The following is a 26061-nucleotide window of genomic DNA, read 5'->3' on the forward strand; positions in this document are numbered from 1 at the left end:
GGTCAAATGAAAATATATTCAGTGTGTCAATACAGCTATCTGCCTAGTAGACTTCCTTTTGAGAGTAAAACATTCTTAAAGCATCATTTACTTTCACAAACAGCATATGCTCACCATGTGGCACCATTCTGTTAACACCAAAGTAGCATTTTGAGCTTAACAGCTTGGGAGCTCTGTTTAAATAATAATAGTATGTGATGTCAAGTCCTCAGAGTTTCAGATGTCAAAGGTGATCAGGAACATAAACGCAAATTCCCAAAATCTACTCTGCTGGGAAAATGATTCTTGCCAAGACCAGAGAATTTAGCAGAAACACAAATGCATGGTCTCCAGCTTCAATAAGTCCAGGAATTGTCTTTCTATTTCATTGCATCACCTTCATCTGGTTCTAATGTACACACATCACACATGTCTAGTGAATTAGTTCCCGGGGGGTGGAGGGGTGTTATCTCAAGAGTTTGAGATTTTCAATGAAGTGCCAATGATCTGATACAAATTGCTGAAAGTTTTATATTACAACCGTTCTCTTCCTTTCATTTAAGCCGACTGTTTACTTTTTAAGCACCTTCAAACCTTCTAGCATTTCATAACAATGTTTAAAACATGGCATTATTAAGAAACTTTATAAGATTACAGCTGTGAAAACAGACCTATGTCATTATAATCAGTGAGAAAGTTCCTTAACTGGAATTTCAGAATATAAAAGGAGCCCATGCAGAGAATTGGCAGGGTTGGAACCAAAAAGAGAGAGAAAGAAAGAGGGGAACAATTCATCAAGCAAGAAGAGGGGGTGTTTCTATTCTTGACAACCCATTTGAAAAAAAAATAAAAGAATTCAGTATTTGAGAAGAGGACTTATTTTAAGGAGGAGGGAGTTGTAGTTACTTATTGTATTTGCTTGCATAATCACTTGATATATTACATCTGTTAAAGCACTTACCTTTTCTACTTTAGAGGTTATCTAAAGTGAGCTCAAGTTCCCAGAATCATGTTGTACCCGGACTATAAACCAGAGCCTACTACACTGCAGATATTCAATATTTATGGTGGAATAAATGACAGGTACCACAAGTAGAATCAAAAACACAATTACATTCAGACTAAGATGCAGAGATTGGAAAATAGTAGGAGAAGAAAATTTATTTTATATAAGCACTGTATTTAATGGAAAGAATTTTCAATGGACATTTACATGCGATGGTAAAATAAATCACAAAGAACAAATAAATTGTGCAACACTCAGTTAAACAGTATATGTTGCTCCTTTGGGCATTTACAAATCCCTGGCTTGGATCCTGCCTGGTGTCTCAGGGGTGAAATCTCAGCACTATCAAGCTATGGGGAGCCACTGCAGCAGGGAGCTAACCCACACGGCTCAGCAGACCTCTCCTGTCTTGCCTGCTGCTCCCCTCAGCAGTGTATTTCAGTCAATCCCCCCTATTCTGCCCCCCACTCTGTGTGTCTCTGGTGAATCCTCCCACCCCTGTTCCCCCCACACCTCATACTTCTGGCCTGCATCCCAGCTCTTGTATGTATAAATAAACAAAATAAAGTCTTTAAAATAAATAAATAAAAGTCCACGGGTTATAGAGACATAGAACAGACTGTAGCTTGCTGCACATTGCTTATGTGATTTGTTTGTAGAATGCTCTGATACCTGAGGATAATGGCAAATGCAAAGGTCTTCCTGAATGAGTAGTTCAGATCAATAAAAACTGGATAAGAGGGAAGAGCTTCTAAAAAAGAGTTCTAGTAGACTGATGGAATGCAAAAGTAGTACTCTATTTCACTAATCTCTAGGCAAGCCACTCTTTCCCTGGTTCCTTTTGTGAAATCCCCCAATCTCTCTCTCTTTTTAAAGATTTATTTATTTATGCATACAAGAACTGGGGTATAGGCCAGAGGTGTCGGGGGTGAGAGGATTCACCAGACACAGAATGGGGAGCAGAACAGGCAGATCTACTGATATACACTTCTGAGGGGAGAGGTGGGAGAGGCAGGAGAGGTCTGCCGTGCCATGTGTGTAGCTCCCTTCTTTCCCTTCAGTGCAAACTTGTTTATTTCCAATTCCACACTAACCTTCACTTCTCTAACCACTGACTTGTAGCTTCCATTATTCTGCAGATATTGTTCTCACTAAAGGGATGAATCTAATTGCCAAATATGCACGCTGTTAACCCTTATTGTGATAAGGGTCATGCTGCATTTGATGTTGCTGATCTGTCCTTCAATCATTGTACAAAAGAATTGATAATAATAGGCAAGTTAAAAGGTTTAATGTAAGTAAAGTATATATCACAGCTTTTTGCACACTGTATGGACTCTAAAAAATGTTTGCTAATAATACATCATTATTTTTCTCGGTGGCCTTCATAATTCCTCTTTCTGTGCCTCTTTTTAAATGCAGGTGTTCTTCATCCAGGGCCCTGGTCATCCATACACTGTTGGTGGGTAATCATACTGGTGTTTGATTTCATTAATTATTTTATTATGAATTTTAGTTAAATCTCCAGGACAGTGCTCTACTTATTCTTTTTATGTATAAACCTGGTTTCCTGGAGGTGCTCCCCTCTTACAGTGGCAATGTGTCCTGTTGTGGTTAAATAATATAATACTGGTTAACTTATAAATAGTTATTTGTGTCTTCCTCTGGTCACTATAAATTTCCTGAGAGTCCCATAATATCTTATTTATCCTGTGTCCCTCAGACAGCACAGAGCCCCACAGGTACTGAAACCACAAATCCAACTCTACAATTCTCAATTTAGAAGAAGATCTTACTTCAACAGGAGTCATATTTATACCCCTCCCACAACAGTCCCTGTATAGGCTGTTATATTTAGTCCCAGTTTCTTTTAAAAGGAAGCATCTGGAATACTTCAATAATGAAAAAAAAAATACATGTTAAGTGGATGGTGACTAAGTTTTGAGATAAAAGCATACTGTTAAATTTAGAAATCAGATGAAACTTCAGAAGTTTGAATAATAATATAATCTATTAAAAGAATGATCTTCTGGTAATTTTTTAAATACTGAAGGAAACAGGAACTTCTAAAAATTTCGTAGCAGCCTAAGTCTAAGACTGAAAAAAATAATAAAGTAATGGGACTTCTATGTCTGAAGCTCTCACATATATGGCTTCATGTCAATTTATAATGGTAAATGTGCCACAAAAACAAATTTGTCATGGGAATTTTCACAGCAATAAATATCACAGTCTGGTGGCAGTAGATGGAGTTATGGATCACGTCCTCACAAGTCTTAGGAGTTGTTTGGGGAATTTGACATGTGTAATGTACATTAGTTGAGAACCTTCAAATATTTTCATGCTTCACACACCAGACCAGACTGACCCAGTTATGGAATATATTTGCTGTAACACAATAAGTTTTCCCCTTAAGACACACCCAGATGAGTGTAGGAGACAAAATAACTAAAATCAGATAATCAAACCATTATGATACATTGGGAATGAAGATCAGAGTATTTTCATCAAATAATAATGTCACCCATTGCTTGAAGGCATTAAACTACTTAAATTAATGTCATGTACTAAGAATAACATCAATTAAAAGAATAAGTATTAGAATTATTATTCCAAATGCAGTATATTAGTAGCCTCTAACTTAAAAGCTTTATAATTGTTAGAAAACATCTCTGACATGCTCCCTTCTTTTGCCTCATCCTCCCCCAAACACCCTTCCAACCCCCCCAAAAAATGAAACACTTGATTACCCCATCACCTTTTTTTTTAAGATTTATTTATTTATGCATACAAGAGCTGGGGTACAGGTCAGAGGAGTGGGAGGTGAGAGGATTCACCAGAGACAGAGTGGGGAACCAAACAGGCAGATTGACTGAAACACACTGTTATGGGGAGCAGCAGGTGAGTTGGGAGAGGTCTGCTGAGCCATGTGGGTAGCTCCCTGACCAGGTATTGAACTCGTGCTGCAGAGACTGTGGACAGCTTCACAAGCTGTCTTAAGCTTCACAGGCTCTGTCTTAACCCCTTGCACCACCAGGAAGGGCCCCCCCATCTCCTTTCTTTTATAAATTTTCCACTCCCTTTCAAATCTTATTATCTTCTTCAATTGAATTCTCAAGTTAATAAATATCCAACAGGCCATATATCTAGCCAACAGGCCATATATCTCAGGGGAGGCCTAGAAGAGTCAACAATAGACTTGCCATTAAGGAACTTCTACCTTATGATCAAAAGCACAAGTATAAAATGTTGGTAAAGCCAGGTAGAATGTGAAAGTACCACAGTGGGGAAAGTGTGTCAATAAGGTTTCACAGTAAAGAGTTCACCAGAATTGTGAAAGAAGATGTCTTAGGTGAGTGATATACTACAAGTAGAAATTGTGTTGGGATATGTTCAAGAAAATACTAAGTTGACCATTTTTTAACTTCTGTAAAACATAACACCCAGTGCTTGATTCATGGTAGGCATGCAATAAACATTCATTTTCTTCCTTTCTATAGGAGTGTTATGGGCTGAATTGAGGTTCTCCCAAATTCATGTTCTAAGTCGAATCCCAACACTTCAAAATGTGGCTGTTTTGGAGATAGGACTTTAAAAAGGCATTTAAGATAAACTGAGGTCATATTGGCAACTCCTAATCCAATTTAACTCATGTCCTCATATGAAAAGAAGCTTAGGGCACAAACCAACACAGAGGAAGGGACTGCGTAAGATAAGGATAGGATGGCCAACTACAAGTCAAGGAGAAAGTTTCTCAGCATGAGCAGATCCTGCTGACAACTTGATTTTAGATTTCTAGTGTCTAGAAGTGAAAGGGGTTTAAATGTGTATTGCTTGAACCACCCAGTCATTTTAAGGGGTTGGTGTTATAGAGCAAAGATATTTTGTATCTCTATTGTTTGTTTTTGAAGATTTATTTATTTATGCATACAAGAACTGGGGTGTAGGCCAGAGGTGCGGGACGTGAGAGGATTCATCAGATACAGAGTGGGAAGCAGTACAGGCAGATCTACTGAAATACACTGCTGAGGGGAGCAGTGGGCGAGACAGAAGAGGTCTGCTGTGCCAAGTGGGTTAGTTCCCTGGCCAGGCATTGAACTTGTGCTGTAGTGGCTGGCAGTAACTTTATAGCACTGTCTTTAACCCCTGCACCACCAGGAAGGCCCTGTATCTCTATTGTTAAAGATGTTAAAGACCTGAAGTTTGGGGATTTTATTTGTTAGTCAATAGAAAGTGAAAGGCTTGTGAACTGAAAGTATCCTGAAAACTTGAGTTTATTTATTTATTTTTTTAATATTTTATTTTATGTAATTCTTACATCATTTTTCATTTTTGCACAATATATGCATTTTCTAGATGAAGAGGTTTGGCTTTGTGTTTAGATTGTGATGGTGGGGGAGAGAAATTCAGAAGAACAGTCTGGAGAGTACTGATCATTGGGTTAGGTTAATTAGAAAATTCAGTAACCTAATGGACCCTGAACTGACTCCTTAAGAGTAAAAAAGGAACTGAAATGAACTTAACTTAGCATCTGATTAAGTAATGGTGAGCCAGAGAATGAGAAAGGTCAATGGTATTTAGTTGTACCATTAACAAGATAGATGTTTGTATTGTTTCTTTAAAGTCAAAAACATGTCTCTTGTAAATACAAAATGAATGCTAAAATTTTTATATGGCTCATTAATCAGTGAAAAAAATACACATACACTCTAAATGTGGAAGTAAGAAATGCTAAAATTAATCTGCTAATAATTGCCAAACTGGCTAATTGTAGAGTGCAATAAACTATTGTAGTCATCTTTTGCATAGTGCAGAAATCAAATGTGTGCTATGGGGCAAAATACCTCTGTACTGTGTGTAGAAGAATAATTTGCATGACTATTATTTTTTTTTTCAATTAAAGTTCTGAGCCTTCAGAGTTGTAAAATCACCTAGTCAATAAAAAAACAATCAAAGGTACACAATCCTATAGAATTAATTATCCCCGATTATCTCCCAGAGTCCTCTACACAATGCCCAGAACGCCACTGAGAGAACAGATACCCTGTAATCTCTTTTGTCCATTTCCAAGTCTTGCGCTATTTTTTCTAACAAAAAATAGAAGAGATGCTATATTTCATTTTAGGTATGTTAAATATGCAGTGCCAAAGATACACTCAGGGGAGAAAGTCCAGCGTGCAATCAGATCAGGACGCTGCACGTCACTAGAGAAACAGGTTTGAATAAATTTGTCAGCACTGCTTGATCTTTCCACACACCTCATCAGTGAGCTCATTAAATTGATACATAATCATAGGCTGAACCTTGAGGCCATTGCTCAGAACTCCACCCCTCCCCTCCTCCTTGCTTGTTATAGCCTACTTTGCTGTGATCCCTGTGTCTAACAGCCTTACAAATCTTGGGTCTATGTTCTTGACCTGGCTTCTCTTTGATGACACTTCATTCCCTGGTGTTTAAGTTTCCTTTCTGGTGTCTGGACCTCAGCTTCTCTCTTGTTAGCCTGATGCATTGGACCCAGATTTCAGCTGACATTTCTAGTAGGAAATATTTTCTTCAATGTAGACAAAGCAAGGAAGATCATGGTTTTTATCTCGGTCACTGGCTGATGCTGTGCCCCAAAAAGAGGGTCCAAAGAAGTGGATTTGAATCACTGGAACAGAGAAGGTCTCTTCCAATTGAATATCGTGATTTCCAGTGTTCTCTTTGACCTTTAACTTCTCCTGTGACTCACTAATAGATTCTTTTTTCTTTACTGTCTGTGTACTGGACACTTTCCATATGAGTTGTAAATAGCTCTGTTAGCTCCTAAGTAAAACAAAGGGTTTATTCATAGACTCATTATTCATTCTTTCATTCATACATTTGTCAAAAAATTTCTAAATGTTTTGTATGTGTTAAGTGGTTTGCTAGTGGCCAGAAGATATATAGATAAACTATATCCTTGCCCTCCGAAAACTGAATCACCAAGGACTAATAAAGCAATGAGCCTTTGACCTTTTCAAATTCATTCCAGGTCTGCACAAGTCCATTCAGAGGCTCTGCACATAAAGGAGCCATCTGCGCAAACAGAGTAGACTGTGACCCTGAATGACTGGGATTCAAATTGAACCTCAAGGACTTTTTCTCTAGTCAAATCCAACTGCCACTTCTGGGTTTTGACAAAGCTATCAGGAACATTTTTCCGGTCTGAATGTTTTACTGCAAAGATCTCAATTTCTACCAAAAAAGTGAGATAGTGAATTAACTGACCTATAAAGTACTATTTTACCTTTAAAAATATTTGATTGTGTTTGTGATGTACTTATTGTTACATTTGAAGAAAATTATCAGCATTTTATTTCTCAAAAATTTGGTTTAATTATCAGTCTTCCAAATGTTCAATCTAAATCTCTTATTTAGCTGATAATTTCAAAGGTTATTTAACAATCACGTTTATCCTGATTTTATAGAAAATGCAAGGATATGTTAAGCCCATCTCCAAACTAACCAGGAAATTAACACAAAAGACTAGAGAAGCATGGATGATTTCTCATATTTGCTATAAGTTAATTGAAGGACCATAAGGATTTTGCAATGAAAATTATTGCTGGGTTTTAATTAATATGAAGAATTGGTAGCCAGAATCCTATAAGTGAATAGGATTCTGTGACCAGCAAAGTTGCTTGGAAGTAATTTAAATTTTGTAAAAATTAGATAAATTTTTTTTTTCCCCAAGCTAGAAAAAAGGAGTAGAGATAAGAAACAGTTCCTTCCTGGCCAACATTTATTTTTTCAATTAAAATATCTTCATCACCATATGAAACTCCAAAGAAGCTACTATTAACTATGTTTGAAACATCCCTGCTTCATCTGAAGTGTCTAGAATAATTGTAGGTTAGGACCCACTGGTGTTTGCCACTCCTACACTAATAGTCCCTTCTGCAAAGGAAGAAACTAAAAACAAGGGAGGAGAGAGAGAGAGAGAGACAGAACGAGCGAGGGAGAGCGAGCGAGAGCAAGTGCACTCCCACATATAGCAGAGATATAGTTTTGCCTCTGGTTGGTGTAAATTTAGGGATAAACCAAAAAAGATTTTTTTTTTTTTTTTTTTTTTTTTTAGAGATTATACTATTTAATGTTTGGTGATCCAAAAAAGATTTTTAAAACATTTTCTGTCAATTCACTCCAGTAAAAAAAACTACAATAAAAAAAAAAAATCACTACTGAAACAAACAAATAGAAACCTAGTTCTGTAAACTTGATTGATGGGGACATTTTAGGAAAAAGATTTTAAAGAAGGAAAAAGTAAAAAAAAAAGGGCCATCTTGATTTGGACAATACCCTCCTGCCTCTTGTTATTGGTATCTTTTAACTCTTACACCATTATTATATAGATGAAGGAATGTAAAATCATGTTTTCAGAGTTTTATTTTTTTAATTATCTCCAAGTTACTAAAATTGTATGCATGTCATTCTATTATTTACCATACACACTTAGCATACACATAAACTGGTAAATAACTTTAAAAAAATAAATAGGAGAGGTGCATTTTCAAAATTTACCATGGTCAATAATGTACCATATGTAAATGGTCTTTCATTTATCAAATGCCCTGGGAAAATCAGGAGATAATTGAAATGATAGATGAAGAGATGAAACTCTAGGCTAATGGGCTGTATATCAATGAATCAAAGTCACATTTATGAAAGGTTCCTATTCTTTGCTTATTTCTAAAGTTTAAGCTTGAGGAAGGTAAATTGTAGAAGGACAGAATTAGAAAGAGACCTTATCTATATATCAAAATCATTTCAGCTATGATTTTTTTTTCACGTGCTCTTTTACATTTTCCTACACTAATTTTAGCAGAATTTTCATTATCTCTACTTTTGTATCTGTAATATCTCTATTTACCTTCTTGTGAAGTAATCAATTTATAAATCACTTCACTTAGGAATCAATTATCCTACTTCTTCTCCCTGACTAAATTATAGGGACACCATATAAGACTTACAAAAAAATATTTTTTCTTTGAATCTGGTTAAAATTTTTAAAAAAAGGATTTTTTTAAAGATTTATTTATTTATTTATACAAGCACTGGGCAGAGTCAGAAGTGTGGAAGGGTGAGAGAATTCACCAGAGCTAGAGCGGGGAACGGAACAGGCAGACTGACGAAATACACTGCTGAGGGGAGCAGCGGGCGCGGCAGGAGAGGTCTGTCGCATCATGTGGGACCCTCACGGGCAGCCGGCGATCAAACAGGCGCTGCAGAGGCTGTGGGCAGCTTTGCAGGCCAGTGCTCAACCGCTGTGCCACCAGAGGAGGCCCTAAAGAAAAGGATTTTTAACTAACCAAAAAAGTTATTGAAATAAATTTAGGGTGACTTAAAACTTTCCAGAGTGAAAACATTTTCTAGAGCAGTTTCCTTAAGGTTAAATCAGTCGTAGATCTGTGAAAATCAAATTTGGCTCTGAAACAAAATTTCTCTGCTCCCAAGTACAAGAAATTGAGGTGGCAATCCAAATACTGAATGAGAGGAGACATGTTAACATACAAACACAAAAATCAAACCGCTAATGAGTTTAAAGAATGTCAAAGTTATCTTCTCAGTGAACGTGGATTTTTCTGTGCATTGAACATCTTTAATTGATAATTTTGAAAGATCCCTGTTTCCTTCAAGTCAGCCCCAGATGTTGGAGCTCCATGTTACTATCAAAGAGGCACAGTGAGTTAAAGAGAACGAGGGATGGGTGATATTTGGCACAAGTGATTGGGCTCTTAGGAGTTGTTCACAGGAGGAGATCAGCTGTACGAAAGGAAGGTCAGCTCTTTGACAGTTGTTTTCATCAGACACCACACAGGGAATGATTGTCCTGATGGTTTCACAAAGCCAATGGTAATTGCCTCTCTTAGGACTTGAGCTGGGGAGCATGACCAATGAAGGTCAGTCAAAAGGACAGGAGTCAGAGACCCAAAGGGAAGGAATGCATAATACGCCTGGACAGTCTCTTGCAATCATGGACTCTAAGCTCTAAATAATACTTCATAACTGAAATTCTGGATACTACATCCACAAATAACTACCCTGAAAGAACTTTAGTTGCTGATACACATACTGGCTAAAACCCTGATGTATTTCCACACTGGTTGGAAGCAGTCTTTGTCCAGAGACTCACACGCACTGTCCTGCCAATGCCCCTTCCTGGGACCCTAAGATGTCTCCCTGTTCAGATAAACAATTGTTAAAACCTGGTAGCAGGCAGCCTCCAGGAACCCAGTTAGACTAGCATCTGCTCTGAATTATTGACTTCCTGAGCCATGTAGTTTATTTAATAACTTTTATTATCATCTTTGCATAAATCTAACACAAAATATTATGGGGTTTTTTTTTTTGGTTTCTTTACTCATCTTTACCACAACTGTCTTTCCTTTCATATCAGTCTTCCATACATGTCACAGAAAAGTAAGCTTCTCCTCCTACTATCACCTGCATCCATAATATTAAGAAAAGGGAATATTAATATCACTCTTTGCTACTGAATTCAAAGCTTCAATTATTGTTTCCAATTCCAGTGGCCCTTTCTATGATTGACACAGCATGAAATAAAGGAAATATGAGATGTGACTATAAAGTGATAAAACTGATTTCCCCATGTGGCTTGTAGGATTTTCCTCATTACTTTTTAGTCATGCCTTGTATTAGTTGGTAAGTAAAACCGGCCTTCTGAGAAAGTGATTTCTTTGAGGCCCAAATAAAATATGCATTCTTTTCCTCAGGTACAGGATGGTTCTTTACAAAAGAAATGTAGTGCTTATAGAGAAATTCAGAGTCTAATTAGTCTTCGTTACACCATTAATATGCCCTTTAAAGGATTTTGCTGTAACAGCAGACAAATGATTTTTATCTAGCATAACAGAATTCCACTGATGTCTCTAATCGTCAGCAAACAAATTAATGACCAAAGTAGCAAAACCATACTCAATACGCAATTTTTATGAGAATAAAATTTTTGAAGGTTGCCTGCCAAACAAATTTTTTTTTTAAAGATTTTTATTTATTTATTTATACAAGCACTGGGTAGAGTGAGAAGCGCGGGAAGGTGGGAGAATTCACCAGAGCCAAAGCGTGAGCAGAACAGGCAGAAGGACCGAAGTACACGCTGAGGGGAGCAGCGGGTACAGCAGGAGAGGTCTGCACACCATGTGGGACCCTCGCCTGGGGCTGGGGATCAAACTGGCGCTGCAGAGGCTGCGGGCAGCTCTGCAGCTCAGCGCTGTGCCACTGGGGAGGCCCCTGCCAAAAAAATTCTACTAAGTGTTTTGACCTTGTCAAAACTGACTTCTTTCATCACTCCTCACACAGTGGCCACAAGTTACTAAAGAACAAAGCAAAGGTAGTAATAAAGAAATTTGCATGAATACTTCAACATAGCTATTTACCCTGGGGTTTTATTTATTGGGATGTGCCTTTTCTTTTTCTTCTTCAGTGCTTAGAAATTAATAGCATGACACTTTGGGAGTTTTGAGAGGTTGCTCAGTGCTTCCTGAAATGTTGTCACTGAAATTTGTAAATGGCACAAAGAAAAACAAGAGTGTAGCATTTTATGCCAGTGTTTTGTTTTCTTATCAGAACAAAAGCTTAATATCCAAAATAAGAGAAATCTGCTATTTTTATGCTGCTGAGTCAACCTCTCAAAATGATTTCACTTATATCAATTGTCTATTTAAAGGAATAAATCAGAGAAAACAAAGAAAGAAATGCTGACAATAGCTGCTTAATCCTAGCATATTTGTGAAATATACCCATATGAGTCACTCAGGTAATCTACATTATTGTGTCAGTATCTTCAAATAGTTCCCTCTCTGCTTTACAGAGCAAACATGAGGGTATTGTATATAAGCACACATGTGTATTATATATGCATGGTGTTTTTTTAATATGGGATCTTTTTTTATCAACTACTTAATTTTTAACTTAATAATACTCCATGTATAATTTCCCATATTGACCATTCTGTTATGTATTAGTAATTGCAAGGAAATACCATGATTATTAGGCACTTCCTATGCAGCTAGTCAATTTCTGTTTTCATAATTAACGATAATACTTTTATTAACATCCACTAAGCTAAATACTTGTGCATATTCATGCTACGATATGAATTCTTAATATTATTTTAAAAATGGGATGCAACTGAGGCTAACTTGTCATTTGTCTGATGGCCTAAAAGCCAAAGAAATATTCAGAGCATTTTTCCGTCCTGGATACTCTCATGATGATTTCAGTGATCTCTCCTAAAACTATTTCAAAGTTTTTGCCATGTATCCCCTGCATCAGAAGTGAATATCACAATATTTTGGATTTTTTGAGTGTTTCAACTTTTAAAATTTAAACTTAAAGTAAGTCTTTGTACCAGAGATAGTTGTATTCTCTAAAATTTGAATCAAAAAGCACAAGTCTCGAGGAAATAATAAATTATTTAATAAATTTTATTTGAATAAATGATGTATAAGCTTAGGGAAAATCCATTTAGCTTCACATCACACCATTAACAATAACAGATTCAGGAGGATTAGAGTTAAGTATTTTTTTAAAAACAAGCTACTGAATAAAATGAATTAGAAATCATCAAATCACAGAAAAGGGGGAGTTTTTACAATGAGAAGTTAGGAAAGCCATGAAGAAAATAATGTGCTCACTAAGTTGTTTGTTAAAATTTTGTACTGTTATAAAACAGTACACATAACTAAATGACCTGCAATACTGAAAAAACACCAGACTAACAGAACTCATTCTCACTAAAGAGAACACATTAAGTAACAAGAAAGTCACTAGATGGGCTATGGTGGGGACCATAGGTGTTTGATTGTGGGTGTAGCGAGAAAACACACATGTGAAGTGGTGTGAACTTATGCTGCCGAATACTCTATAGTTTAGGAAAAAGATATTATCTCAATTTAAAGAAAAGAAAGAAAGATGATGCTTAAGAAAATACTACCTGCACTCCTAGGTACTTACCCAAAGGACACAGAAACATTAATTCCAAAAGGCACCTGCACCCCTATGTTTATAGCAGCACTGTTTACAATAGCTAAGCTATGGAAACAACCCAAATGCCCCAGAATAGATGACTGGATCAAGAAGATGTGGCGCATATACACAATGGAATATGTCCTATGTTCTAAGGAGGTATGCGGCAGTTACTCAAGACAAGATTAGATACCCATTCCTAACTCCTAAGTCATTCGTTTCTTCTATAGAAGCCTGGATGCTTTTATGGCTTAACAGTGTTGGCCATGAGACACAGCAGCAGCTATGGATGGCAAACAGAAATCTGCACAGGATTTCTAAGCATATTTTCTAATACAGACACTGATCCATCTTGCTTGCTGTGTCATCTTTTGGATTGGATTATAGAAGAAGTGCCTGGCAGTGGAAAAGCCATCTTGAAACTATTGATTAAAAATATGAAGTGAGGGCCTCCCCAGTGGCACAGCAGTTGAGCGCTGGGTTGCGAAGCTGCCCGCAGCCTCTGCAGTGCCAGTTCGATCCCCGGCTGCTCCCCGGCCACCGGAGGAGGGTCCCACATGGTGTGCAGACCTCTCCTGCCGCCCGCTGCTCCCCTCAGCAGTGTACTTCGGTCCTTCTGCCTGCTCTGCTCCCCGCTCTGGCTCTGGTGAATTCTCTCACCCTCCCGTGCTTCTGACTGTACCCAGTGCTTGTATAAACAAAACAAACAAACAAATAAATAAATAAATAAATAATGCCTCTATTAAAAAAATAAAAAATAAAAATATGAAATGAAATTGAACATTCTATGGATGCTGAAGTGGGAAAGTTACCAGGTTGGAGACTTGGGAGCATTCTTGAGTCATTTTACCAGTCCTACTCACCTTCCTTTGCTCCACTTATAATGAAAGACAAACTGCTAATTGCTTAAGCTTCTCTTAGTTACTTGCAATTAAACATATTCAACACCATACCTGAGTGTCTTATACATGATTTCTCTCTTTTTATTTAAAAAAAAATATTTATTTCTGCACAGAAGAATGGGGGTATAGGATAGGGGTGTGGGGGTGAGAGGATTCACCAGAGACAGAGTGGGAGGCAAAACAGGCAGATCTACTGAAATACACTGTTGAGGGGAGCAGTGGGTGAGACAAGAGAGGTCTGCTGTGCCATGGGGGTCAGCTCCCTGGCCAGGGATCAAAGTTAGGCGATATCAATGATAGCTTCCTAGTGCTGAGACTTAATCCCTGTGCCACCAGGAAGGCCCTACCTAATTTCTCCAAAGAAAGATACCACTGAATTTGTTTTACTCTTAAATATTTCCCAAGACGATTCAAAAGAGCAAAATACAGTCAAGATTACCAAAAAATTGCTGAGGGTAATCTCATCTGAGCTAGTGAAAATGTGTATCAAAGTCATATTTTAATTCTCATTTGAAGAGTGAGAAGGATTTATGTCAGCAAGTATTCCCAGAACTACAAGTCAAGAGAGCTTGTCTTACTACTATATGATTCAACCCTGTTCTTTTACTATTGCAAAACTTAAACTAATAAAGACAATTTTTATATCAACTTGAATGTGAGAATATTTTGAAATTTTCTTCTCCAGTGCATCTTTAAAGAACAAGTCATATTTATATGTGAGGGGAGTGAACTTAGAAAAAGTTATAGAAAACTCAGGGGCACTAGTTCTTCCAGCAAGAGTGTGAGGAATTTGAGGAGTTTCACAATGGATTTAATTACTAAAAATTTGCTGCAAGTTGAAATCAAATTTACTCCAACTACAGAATGTACATTATCGATTCCCCCCTTTAATTTCTATAAAAAAATGTTAACTATTGTGTGAAATAATTTTAGACACTGATGAGTTTATCTGGGAATTTTTTTTTCTCAAATTGTTTTTTCTGTGTCTAAAAGAGTTTGTGTGGATGAAATAAAACAGGTATATATGCATGAGCTTTTCTCATTTTGTGTTTCATTATCTAATTGCTCACAGAAAGCCCAAAAAGAAGAATCTGGGGTTCATGTATTTAGGGTGCACATATATTTGAAACTTTATGCCAAAACATACTCACCCTACCAGTGAAGGCCTGAGCATGAACATCCTTGGCCATTGGAGGAGTCCCCCACCCTCAGAAGTAGTCTGTCCACCTTGGGAAAGATAGGCCCTCTATATCAGAAGTAAAAGTAACAAATCTTGGGGGCCTCCCTGGTGGCATGGGGGTTAAAGACAGTGCTATCCAGCTATTGCCAGGCACTGCAGCACGAGTTTGATTCCCGGCCAGGGAGCAACAAACATGGTGCAGCAGACCTCTCCTGCCTCACCCGCTGTTCCCCTCAGCAGTGTATTTCAGTAAATCTGCCTGTTCCGTTCCCCACTCTCTCTCTGGTGAATCCTCTCGCCCTCCACACCTCTGGATTGTACCCCAGTTCTTGTATGCATAAATAAATAAATCTTCAAAAAATAGTAACAAATCTTGCTCCTAAATAAGTGAAAGGTTGGGCCTCCCTGGTGGCGCAGAGGTTGAGCACTGGGTTGCGAAGCTGCCCGCAGCCTCTGTGGCGCCGGTTCGATCCCCAGCTGCTCCCCGGCCACCGGAGGAGGGTCCACATGGCGCGCAGACCCCTCCTGCCGCCCGCTGCTCCCCTCAGCAGTGTACTTCTGTCCTTCTGCCTGCTCTGCTCCCCGCTCTGGCTCTGGTGAATTCTCTCACCCTCCTGCGCTTCTGACTGTACCCAGTGCTTATATAAATAAACAAATAAATCTTAAAAAAAAAAAAAAAGTGAAGGGTTGGATGCAAAAACAGTAGTTACCACAATTTCTCCCCTACTTAGCAAAAATGTCTTTACAGTACTACTATGATAACAAAATAACCACATAGTTGTAAAAAAAATAGAAAACAGAGGAAAGTAAAATATATATAAATCTATCAGCCTCAAAAAATAATCACTACTAACAGTTTTCACTCTGAAAAAAAAAATTCTTATTTTTTTTGTGGTTTGTAAATTTATTCTGTATGTATAATATTGTATCCTGCTTTTTTATTGACTTATAAAGATTTTCATATTGTTGCAATCTTTATAACCATCATGTTAATGACTATATACGATTCACGGTTAAGTGGTATAATTTTTTTTACATGTCTTTGGGTATTTACATTGTTCACAGTACCAAAATGTGTTATGAAAAAATACTACACTAAAAAAATCAAAAATATGATGTTCTCTATTTTAGATACTGTCTTTAGGAGATATTTTCCAAAATGGAATTACCGGGTCAAGAGCAATGACCACTCTTTGTATGTACTGTCAAATCATTTACTAAAAAGGTTGTGGCAACTGTACTCCACATATTTATGTGGATATATTTATTAAGAATTTATGCTAGCAGAGGGAACATGACATTTGTATCCAAGCAGGTGGGATTATTCAAATGTCTATTTTTAAAATAGCATTTACTTTCCACAGAGTTTTCCTAGAAACATTTATCTCCACTGTTGCTTTCTGAAGAAGGTTTCGATGGCCAAATACTAAGAAAGTACATTCTCACTAACCTGTCTCTTAGAGATTCGCTTTACAAGTAGTACATTCAGAATTCTACAATATCTTTTCAGAAAGACAACTGTTTAACTTTGCTTAACCATGTTTTTCTCTCACATACCTCCTCCCACTGAGTGTCCTCACCTATTTATAGCATGTGCTCTCTTCTTGTCTTATAAACATGCTCTAGCTAATAGGCTTTAAGAAAAGATGCTGCACACGTCTATGTAGTTGCTAAAAAGACTCACAAAAAAGTCTTCAAAATCTGAAATTATTCTATAATATTCCTGCTGCAAAATGACAGCAAGAACTAGCCTAAGGAAGCTTTAAAAGTGTTTGGACAATCTCGATTAGCCCAAACTTAGTCAGTGTGACCCCAAGATTTTAGGTTCCTTCTAGCATCTCTAGAGGGTTAGAAAATAAAGAAATTTCCTCTGGTCAGTTGCATATATGCTCACAGAAAGAATCCTTTCCCCTCTCTTTCTCTCTCTGGCTTGCTTAAACCACTACTGATTTAATTGAGTCTCCTTTTCCAATGAAGCTATTTCTGTTTCACCAATAAGAAAAGAAAGTATTGGAAAAAGAGAAGTTTCAGAGTAACAGAACCATTTGATGCATGGTGGGCTCACAGCCCACTTGTTATTAATGCAATTGTACACTTGTTATTAATGCAACTGTGATATCTCCACACCTTCCAGGTGAAAAAAAAAAAGCATTATATGAACTATGGTGGAGGATTATAGGTGCTTCTGTGGGTGTGAGAACTCTATGGGTGTTCTGTATGGGAACATTATAGTGACTAAACCTGAGGAAAGAAATCCTATACTTCCAAAAAAACTGAAAAAGAAGCAAAACAATGGCACTTCAGAAAAAAAAAAAAAGAATTAAACAACTTCCCTAAAAGATAAGTGGCAATTTTTAATTGCAGCATTTTATTTCCATATGATATTGCCCCATTAACACAGATAAATATCATTTTCAGTTTGCAATTTTAAAACACTTGCTAACAACACTAAGAGATGGAGATATTTAATAAAAGTTTGGCAACTGAACAAATACAAAAACCAAAATTCACCCAATCAAGTCCCAGACCTATAAGAACAGACTGTAGAAAATGTCTTCAGGAACAGAAACTGAAGCAACCAAATAGTGAAAAAACAAGAACAAAATGGAATGCAGGCTGAATAAATTAAACAATATCATCTATAAGCTGAGTAACTTGTTCTACATGATAACCTGAATATCTGATATGTGGAATAGCATTCAAATCTAAAAGGAAGATTTCCTGAACTCTCTGACATAATTAAAAATATTATTTTGCAATGTACATCTGGAAACAAAATTTTCAACCTTATCATTTCCCTTTCTAAGAAAAAATGACTGAATATACAAAGGACTAGAGAACAGTCCCAATATTTTCAGTATCATGTAGTCTGTTTGAAAATGAGTGGACTCTAATGCCCAAAGGACCTAGATTCCCACCATTTGTAAACTTTCAGCCTCTGCTAAAGATGCTGATTTACTCCAGCATATTCTTTCATCATATAGAAAGCATTTAATACTTCAAAGAATTATAAAAATTAAGTGAGATAAGGCACAGGGCATAATTAACTCAATTCCTGGCACATACCAAACACTCAATAAGTATTAACTACAATAAAATCATCACCTATTTTATTTGAGAGTACAGACAACAAAATAGAAGAATAATTATGGATTGAGACTCAGACTAAAGTAACAGTGATGGAAAAGAACTATCGTATCCCAGTTTGGGCTGAGACCAAGAGACCGAGTTGCTTTCTAAAGCAGTAGACCCCAAGAATCAGAGTTCCTAATCTTGAGTCTCTCGACATGATGCATATCTCCTATGCCTCTGGGAGCTGTGGCTGCGTTCGACCTGACTTCTAATGACAGGAGCAATTTCATCAATGTCATCTCTGAGCTATACTTAAGGCGGCAAGACTGGATCACCAATATATAATAAGATCTTTAATGAAATCAGTCCTTCAGGATTAAGTGTTATTTCCCAATTTTCTCACACCAGACTTAAATTGAGAAGGGACTACCACACACTATCAAAGGAAAGGTTGGAATAATGAGCTAATAGGGGAAGGCAGTGTCTTGCTGAAAAGACTTTTAAAGTTTTTGGGTATTTTTATCATGAAAACTTGGCCGTTAGCAAAAGCTGGAGAAGATGTCTGTATAAGATTGTTTCTCATGGGTATTTTCTCCCTTGAAAAATAAATAAATAAAGGCAGGAACCAAGGCCATATTTTTAAAGTACCAAATCAGTAAGCATAACTTTTCAATTAAGATACAGTATCAGATCTCCTTTACTCTCTATAAATCTTGGGATAAAGAAAATAAACCAGGGATAAAACAACCTGTATCAAGGGTAATTAATAGTCCTGGTGAAGAGGGACTCATGAAAGTTGACTCTATCCGGCACCATCAAAGGTCTTGGAAGAGTTTTATCAAAAGACCGTGTCCTATAGCCCGAGTTGGCACAGCTGATGCTCCATTTCTGACATTCATACAAGTTGATACCCAACATTTCTGCACAATCATTTCTATGATTGCCAAATAAATGGAGGAAAAGAGCCCCAGGGATACAGGATGAGCCCTGTGCATCATAATCAACCACATTCACCCCCAGTACTGAGGTACATGAAGGGGACCTGGTATCAGGAGCCCAGAAATAGACAATGATCAGTCTCCTCAGTTTTATTCTTGTTTGACTATAAATCTGAAAAAACAAATATCATTTTAAAGAACACCACTACTTTCTGCTAAATAGTAAGAGCAATCCCGACAAAAAGAAACAGAGGCACTGCATTACCTGACTTTAAATTTTACTGTAGAGCAACAGTAATTAAAATCATATGGTATTATATAAAAATAGACACAAGGGTAAATGAAACAGTATGGAAAGTTGAGAGTTAGATCCATACATGTATGTACTACACACATCAATATATAAGCATGTATGTATCTATCTATATATTTGATACTTAATTCATGATAAGTTGGCCATAACCATACAATGGTGAAAGGAGAGTCTTTTTTTAAACATTTAGTTATATATGTATACAAGAACTGGGGTACAGGCCAGCGGCGTGGAGGGTGGCGAAAGGATTCACCAGAGAGACTGAGGAACAGAACAGGCAGACCACCAAAGTACACTGCTGACGGGATCAGCAGGCGACCCAGGAGAGTCTGCTGCGCTATGTGGGCTGCTCCCGGCCCTGCCACGGTTCGAACTTGTGCTGCAGTGGCTGCGGACAGCTTCTTAACCTCTTGCGCCACCAGGGAGGCCCCCTAAAGGAGAGTATTTTAACAAATGGTGCTGGGAAAACTGGATAGCCACATGTAAAAGAATGAAGTCAGATCATTCTCTAACTTCGTGCACAAAAATGCATTCTAAATGGATTAAAGAATTAGATATTCAGCTGACAATAATACAATATACAGAAAAAAACACAGAGGACATATTTCATGACATCAATGATAAATATGTTTTGGAGACTCAACATCTATGGTAAAAGAAATAAAAAATAAACAACTAGGACTACTTGAAATTAAAGTATTTTACATAGAACAACAAAATATGGGTAGATTAAAAAAGACATTCTACTGAATGGAATAAAATATTCACAGCTTACATACCAAGAATGGTTAATCTCTAAAATACACAAAATGCTATTCATTAATAATAATAAAAAAAACACACCAATTAATCAATGTGCAGCAGATCTGAACAGCAAATTCACCAACAAAACTATTCAGATGAATTGATTCATGGAGAAGTGTTCATCATTGTTTTTAATAAGAGAGATGCTGGTTAAACCACAATGAGACAATAGCTTAAAACCATGAGAACAGCACATATTAGAAGACTCCAGTAACAAATGTTGAAGAGGATGTGGAGAAAGAGGAACCCTATGCCACCGTTGGTGGGCAAGTAAGTTTGTTTGGGTAAACATTTTGAAAAACAATCTGGACTTTATTTTTTTTTAAAGATTTATTTTTTATACAAGAGCTGGGGTATAGGCCAGAGGTGCAAGGGGGGTGAGAGGATTCACCAGCAACAGAGGAGGGAGCAGAACTGGCAGGCGGCCGAAATACACTGTTGAGAGGAGCAGCAGGCATGACAGGAGAGGTCTGCCGCGCCATGTGGTAATCTCCCTGGCCTGGCCAGGAATTGAACCCGCAGTGCAGAGGCTGCAGACAGCTTCACAGTGGTGCACTCAACCTTCTGTGCCACAGGGAGACCCTGGACTTAACTTTAAAAACTAAAATGGAAATACCATTTGACACAGCAATCCCACTTTTGGGTATCTATCTAAAGAACATGAAACTCTGAACTAAAAAAAAGTATATGTTTTACAATATTTATTGCATCATTATTTACAATAGTTAGGACATGGTAGAAAAACTAAGGACCAACTGATAGTGTATTAAATAAAGATGTGAAATATATATATATATATATATATATATGCACACAATTGAATACTACTATTCAGTCATTTATTATGACTAGTCAACCATCGGAAATGTTGCCATTTACAGCAAAATAGAAGGAATCTGAGAAAATGTGTGTAGTGAAGCAAATCAGAATGACAAAGACTATCACTGGACGTTCATGTGGTGGAAATTTGTAAGCAAAATACTTATAAAAACTAGTGGACACAATTCAAAGGAATAAGGTTTCTGAAGCTAAGAGGGAGATGGGAGAGAAAGGATCAGAAGGTATAAGGGATGATGGTGGAAACAAAAATAATACCTGCTATTCAAGTGTATTTAATGGAGTTTAACAAAAATGTGTGTACTGGGAAAATTGTAAAACACTGTAATCTTTGAAATTACCCACATAAGTCATTCTGCACCACTAGCTCTTAATGGGAATTCCCAAAATGTCATTAAAAATGAATTTCACATATGAGATGCAAATGTTGAAAGTGATAAATCTGATAGGCAGCACCTAAAAAAAAAGATGTTCTTTTTTAAGCAACAGCAGAGGGGAGGTAGTGTTATAGGACAGGGAGAGGGCAGCCCAAACCCCGCAAACCTGCCTATTCTAAATGGGTTCTGCCATCCGCTGCATCAACACAAAACATAGGAGACTTTAATGGGAAGGAACTTTAATAAAACTAGGAAACAATACAGGTAAGGCAAAGAATCTAGTTTCTAAATGAAGCACCCAAAGTTACCCATCCCCTCATGGGTAAAAGTCCATCCATATGGGATTGGCCCAGAACAAGGCCCCAAAGCCTGCTACAAGTCTAAAGCATCTTCCAGTGGGGACCCACAGAAAAGGGTCAGAAACTACCAGACAAGCCCGGAAGGAAAAGAGTAAAATCAACATCAAGATAAAAGCTGCCATTGTCACCTCCCCATGGGTCTCACCCACATCTGTGTCACCCAGTCCACGACCAAAAGACAAGCACAGTTTCTTCATGTGTCTCTAGGCTCCACGCGCCTCCTCCAGGTCTCCTGGCTCCATCCCTCTTCCTTCCTCAGTCTCTTCTGCTGCTTCTCCTCTCCCTGCTCAGCTCCACCCTCCCTTGGGTGGGGCAGGGAACCTGGAACTTCCCTTTTCCTGGGACCACCCTGTTACAATCCCCCCTTTTAATTTTTTATTCCACCATATCTATGGTGGCACAAATCTCAGGGTGTAGTCTTAGGAGACAGTCTTTTTTCAGGGTTCCAATGTGTGTAAGAGAAGCAACAATTAGTCAGCAGCATTGTCCATGAATGTCCAGTATGACAGTTTTCCATTACTTGAAAATAGTCCATTATCCAAGGTAAAAGAAAAAAATTTGGAGCATTGGCTAAAACAAGATAGCAAATATCACAGGAGAAAAAAAATCTTAAAATGGTTCAACTGATGTAAAACACAAATTTTCTCAACCTTGATCCCAAACTTTTAACAGCATAGCAAAAGTTTGCAAACTAAATCTACTTTTAAACCCCTTTTCCTATTTTTTTTTTTTTGCATAAAATCACAGGGCAGAAAATAACTAACAGCAATTTTTTTTTGCTGGCTTTGTTGAAATACTCCATACAGGATCAGAGCGAACCGGTGGCATCCAGTCAATGTAGGCTTCAGATACAAAGTTGGTCTCATCAGACTCCACCTGGGCTTCCTCTTCTCGAGGGTACCAGGGCTTTTTCGTTGGCCGGGTTGTCCAGTCCTGCCAATGGAGGCCAGCTTCCTCACCTTCTTGGAGGTCTCTGGAACCTTACAGACAAGGCAAACAGGTTCTCCTCTTCTTGGTTCAGCTCTTTTTCAACTTTTTGGAAGAACTCCACACAAAGCACACAATCAAACTCACGTCCAATTTTTGTTTAAGAGACAAAATCCCTATGGAAGTTATGCAAAAACAGACTCTAAGATAAGTAGCAAAAATTACTACCACTATTTGTATGCCGTGTGGTATCAAGGGAGAGAAAATGTGCCAAGTTAGCTTTGCTGAAAAAAAATTGCAACCTTGCTGCCGATCCTGGTTACTCAAAACAAAACAAAACAAAACTTTGTGGATTCAGGACAAAATGCATAAAAAAATTACCAGTATTATGTCAAAGAAAACTTGTAAATGTAGGTGTATTTCCAGGTCTATTCAGTCCTTTGTAGGAAAGTTTTTTTTTTTTCCCAACAGTTCCATCAATAGGAATCTGTTGAGACCTTTTCTCCCTATATTTCCAGAAACAATTTCTGTAGATGTGAACAATTGAATTATACAATATTACAAGGTGACAATCACCATTGACAATTTACATACATACCAGATACTGAGAGGTTTTTTATACACATTTTAGAAAACCACTGTTAACATTTGTACATACCAAAGTTTTACCATTTTCCCAAGTGACAGTGCTTCCCTTCCAGTGTTACTTCATTAGGTAAAAGCCAAATAGAACAAATTCATGTAATGCCTTCCCAGGAGGAAAGGGAGAAATTTTGTGGAGTGTCTCAGGAGCTCTACTGAGGTTCCACAAAATTTCCTTGCATCAGCCAAATGACAGGCTGCCAAATTTGTACTTGAATTTAAATTTCTGGGAAGCTTTGCCATAAATATCAGAAAAATAACAGAAACAACAATGTTCAATCTCTATGAAGGCACCGGCTTAGTTCAGTAGCACAATGTTGACAATGAAACCATAACCTTTAGTTTTTTCATAACTGGAGACTCTTTTTTCCAACGTCTATGGGCACCATGTATACCAATTTGTCAATCACTGGAGGTCAAGACAAGGACACAAGGAAAGGACATACAGACATACAATATATAGACACAAAGAGCTCTTTAGTTACCATTTATCACGCGTGGGATATCTCATGCAACTGCAGTTTCACTCATTGGCCAAAGTAACAAAAAGAAGCAGAGAAAAAAATCTCAAAGGTAAAAAAAAGCAAAAAGTTAAAAAAAATAAAATCAAAATCAAGATTGAAAACCTTTCTGTGTAAAAAAAAATAGTGGCAGCATATGCATGATCCTAGATGTTATTTCACGTCTCCTAAACTTTGAAAGGAAGAAGATTGGTTAGAGCATGTTAGTTTTCTCAGGGTTTCTTCAGGAAAAAAAAATGAGTCCTTGGTATCCTGTAACAATAACTGGAAAAGAAGTCAGTAATATTCAAGTTTTTGTCTGTTTCTTAAACAAATATCTCAAGTCCTCAATGGGTTCACAAGACCAATGGGACTTCGTCTCTGGGTCAGTTCCTCTGGGGCTTTCTTAACTCAATTACCCAGGGTTTTATGCCTGCAAGTTTCAGAGAGGTATGTGCTCACAAGACATCATAGGGACCAGTCCATTTTTTCTGACAGCTGGTTTTGAGCATCCCCACTCTGCCAAGCTTCAGTAAGACCTGATCTCCAGGTTTGAAGGATGCAATGGCTGATCAGGAGGCATAGAGATCCTTGAAGGTTGCAAAGTTATGAATTACTGCCAGAACCTCCTGATGTGTTTCACATATTGCGTGATCTGGCAATCTTGTGCTATGTCTGGACTGGCTTTCAGAACTGAGGCCTGGAAAGGTCTTCCAAACACAATCTCAAAGGGCTTAATGTAGCCCACTTATAGGTGCCACTCTTATGCGGAGGAGGGCAAAGGATAGTACTGGTCCCAACGAAGTTGTGTTTCTTGGCACAGTTTTGCCAAGGTTTTCTTCAAGGTGTGGTTCATCTTTTCTGTTTGCCCGGAAGACTGCGGTCTCCCAAGCAGCGTGCAATTTCCAGTTTATCTGTAACGCACTGCTTACTGCATGGGTGACGTCAGAGACAAATGCCGGCCCATTATCACTCTGGATAGAGTCCGGCAACCCAAAGCGAGGGATTATCTCCTTCAGCAGCTGTTTTGCAACCTCGAAGCTTTTTCCGTCTTTGTGGAAAATGCTTCCACCCTCCGAGAACGTGTGTCGACAAAAACCAAGAGATATTTGAAGTTGCCTGTTTTCTAGGCATTTGTGTGAAGTCCACCTGCCAGTCCTCAAGGACCACTTGCCTCGATATTGAACCCCAATGGCTTTAGGGTGGAAGTCAGTCTTGGGGTTATTCCTGGCATAATTCACGAACCTCTGGTGATCCGTTGTGCTATTTTGTGTAAATACGGACCTTCAAATATGGGCGCACTGTTTCTAATAAGGCAGCTTCCCATAGTGGGATCCTTCGTGAAGATGTTTAGCCCGGATATACCAGGGCCTCCGGGAGGAATATCATCCCATGGGAGTTTACTCTCCAAGTGGAGCTGGGGTCAAACTCAGTAGATCCCCCACGCACGAGCTCTCTCCTCTTCCCGCTCGGTGTATTCAGGAATACTGAGTCAGGTCCACAAGAGGGATGAGTGCACCCTGGAGGTCAGAATGGCAGAACGGCAGCGGCGCTTAGCCACCCGATCGGCTTCCCTGTTGCCCTTGCCATGTCAGACCCACCCTTTTTGGTGGCCAGGACAATGCATCACGGCAACAGCTGATGGTAAAGCTACTGCCTTTAACAGGGCCAGGATTTCTAATGGATGTTGACGTCCTGTTACTGGCAGTAAGAAGTCCCGCGTCCTCCAAATGGCCCATGCATGTGGAGAATCATAAAAGAGTACTTGGAGTCAGTAAATATATTGACTCTTTTCCTTTCGAGAGTTCCAAGGCACGGGTTAGGGCTGTTAATTCGGCTTTTGCGCTGATACCTGCCTGAAGACCTTGGCCTCGCACGGTGTTCTGGAGCATCACCACTGCGTATCCCGCACATCGACGGCCTTGGTCCATGAAGCTGCTGCCATCTGTAAATAGCTCCCACTCTGGGTCTGGCAGAGGCTGGTCAGTCAGATCTGGTCGCTGGCAATACATGTGTGTCTATGTTTCTAAACAGTTGTGGATTAAAGTGTCATCCTCAGGTCCATCTGCATTGCTTGGAAGCAGTGTGGCGGGATTCAGGGAGTTAGAAAACCTGCAGCTTCACATTAGGATTGTCCAACAGAGCTGCTTGATACTTTCCCATTCGCGGCAGTCAACCAAAGTCCACCCTTCTGCTCCAGCAATGTCAAGACCTGA

At 38.3% G+C, this 26061-nt stretch overlaps 1 protein-coding gene across 1 annotated transcript in view; it reads right to left on the reverse strand.

Annotated features, from left to right (window-relative positions):
* Positions 1 to 26061, reverse strand: part of LOC119257643 (EGF-like and EMI domain-containing protein 1) — an 879693-nt gene that overhangs the window by 385519 nt on the left and 468113 nt on the right. The gene's annotated exons all lie outside the window — the stretch shown is intronic.

Source organism: Talpa occidentalis, unplaced genomic scaffold, assembly GCF_014898055.3.
Source record: "Talpa occidentalis isolate TD23 unplaced genomic scaffold, MPIMG_talOcc4v2.1 talOcc4.4, whole genome shotgun sequence".
Taxonomy (NCBI): Eukaryota; Metazoa; Chordata; class Mammalia; order Eulipotyphla; family Talpidae; genus Talpa; species Talpa occidentalis.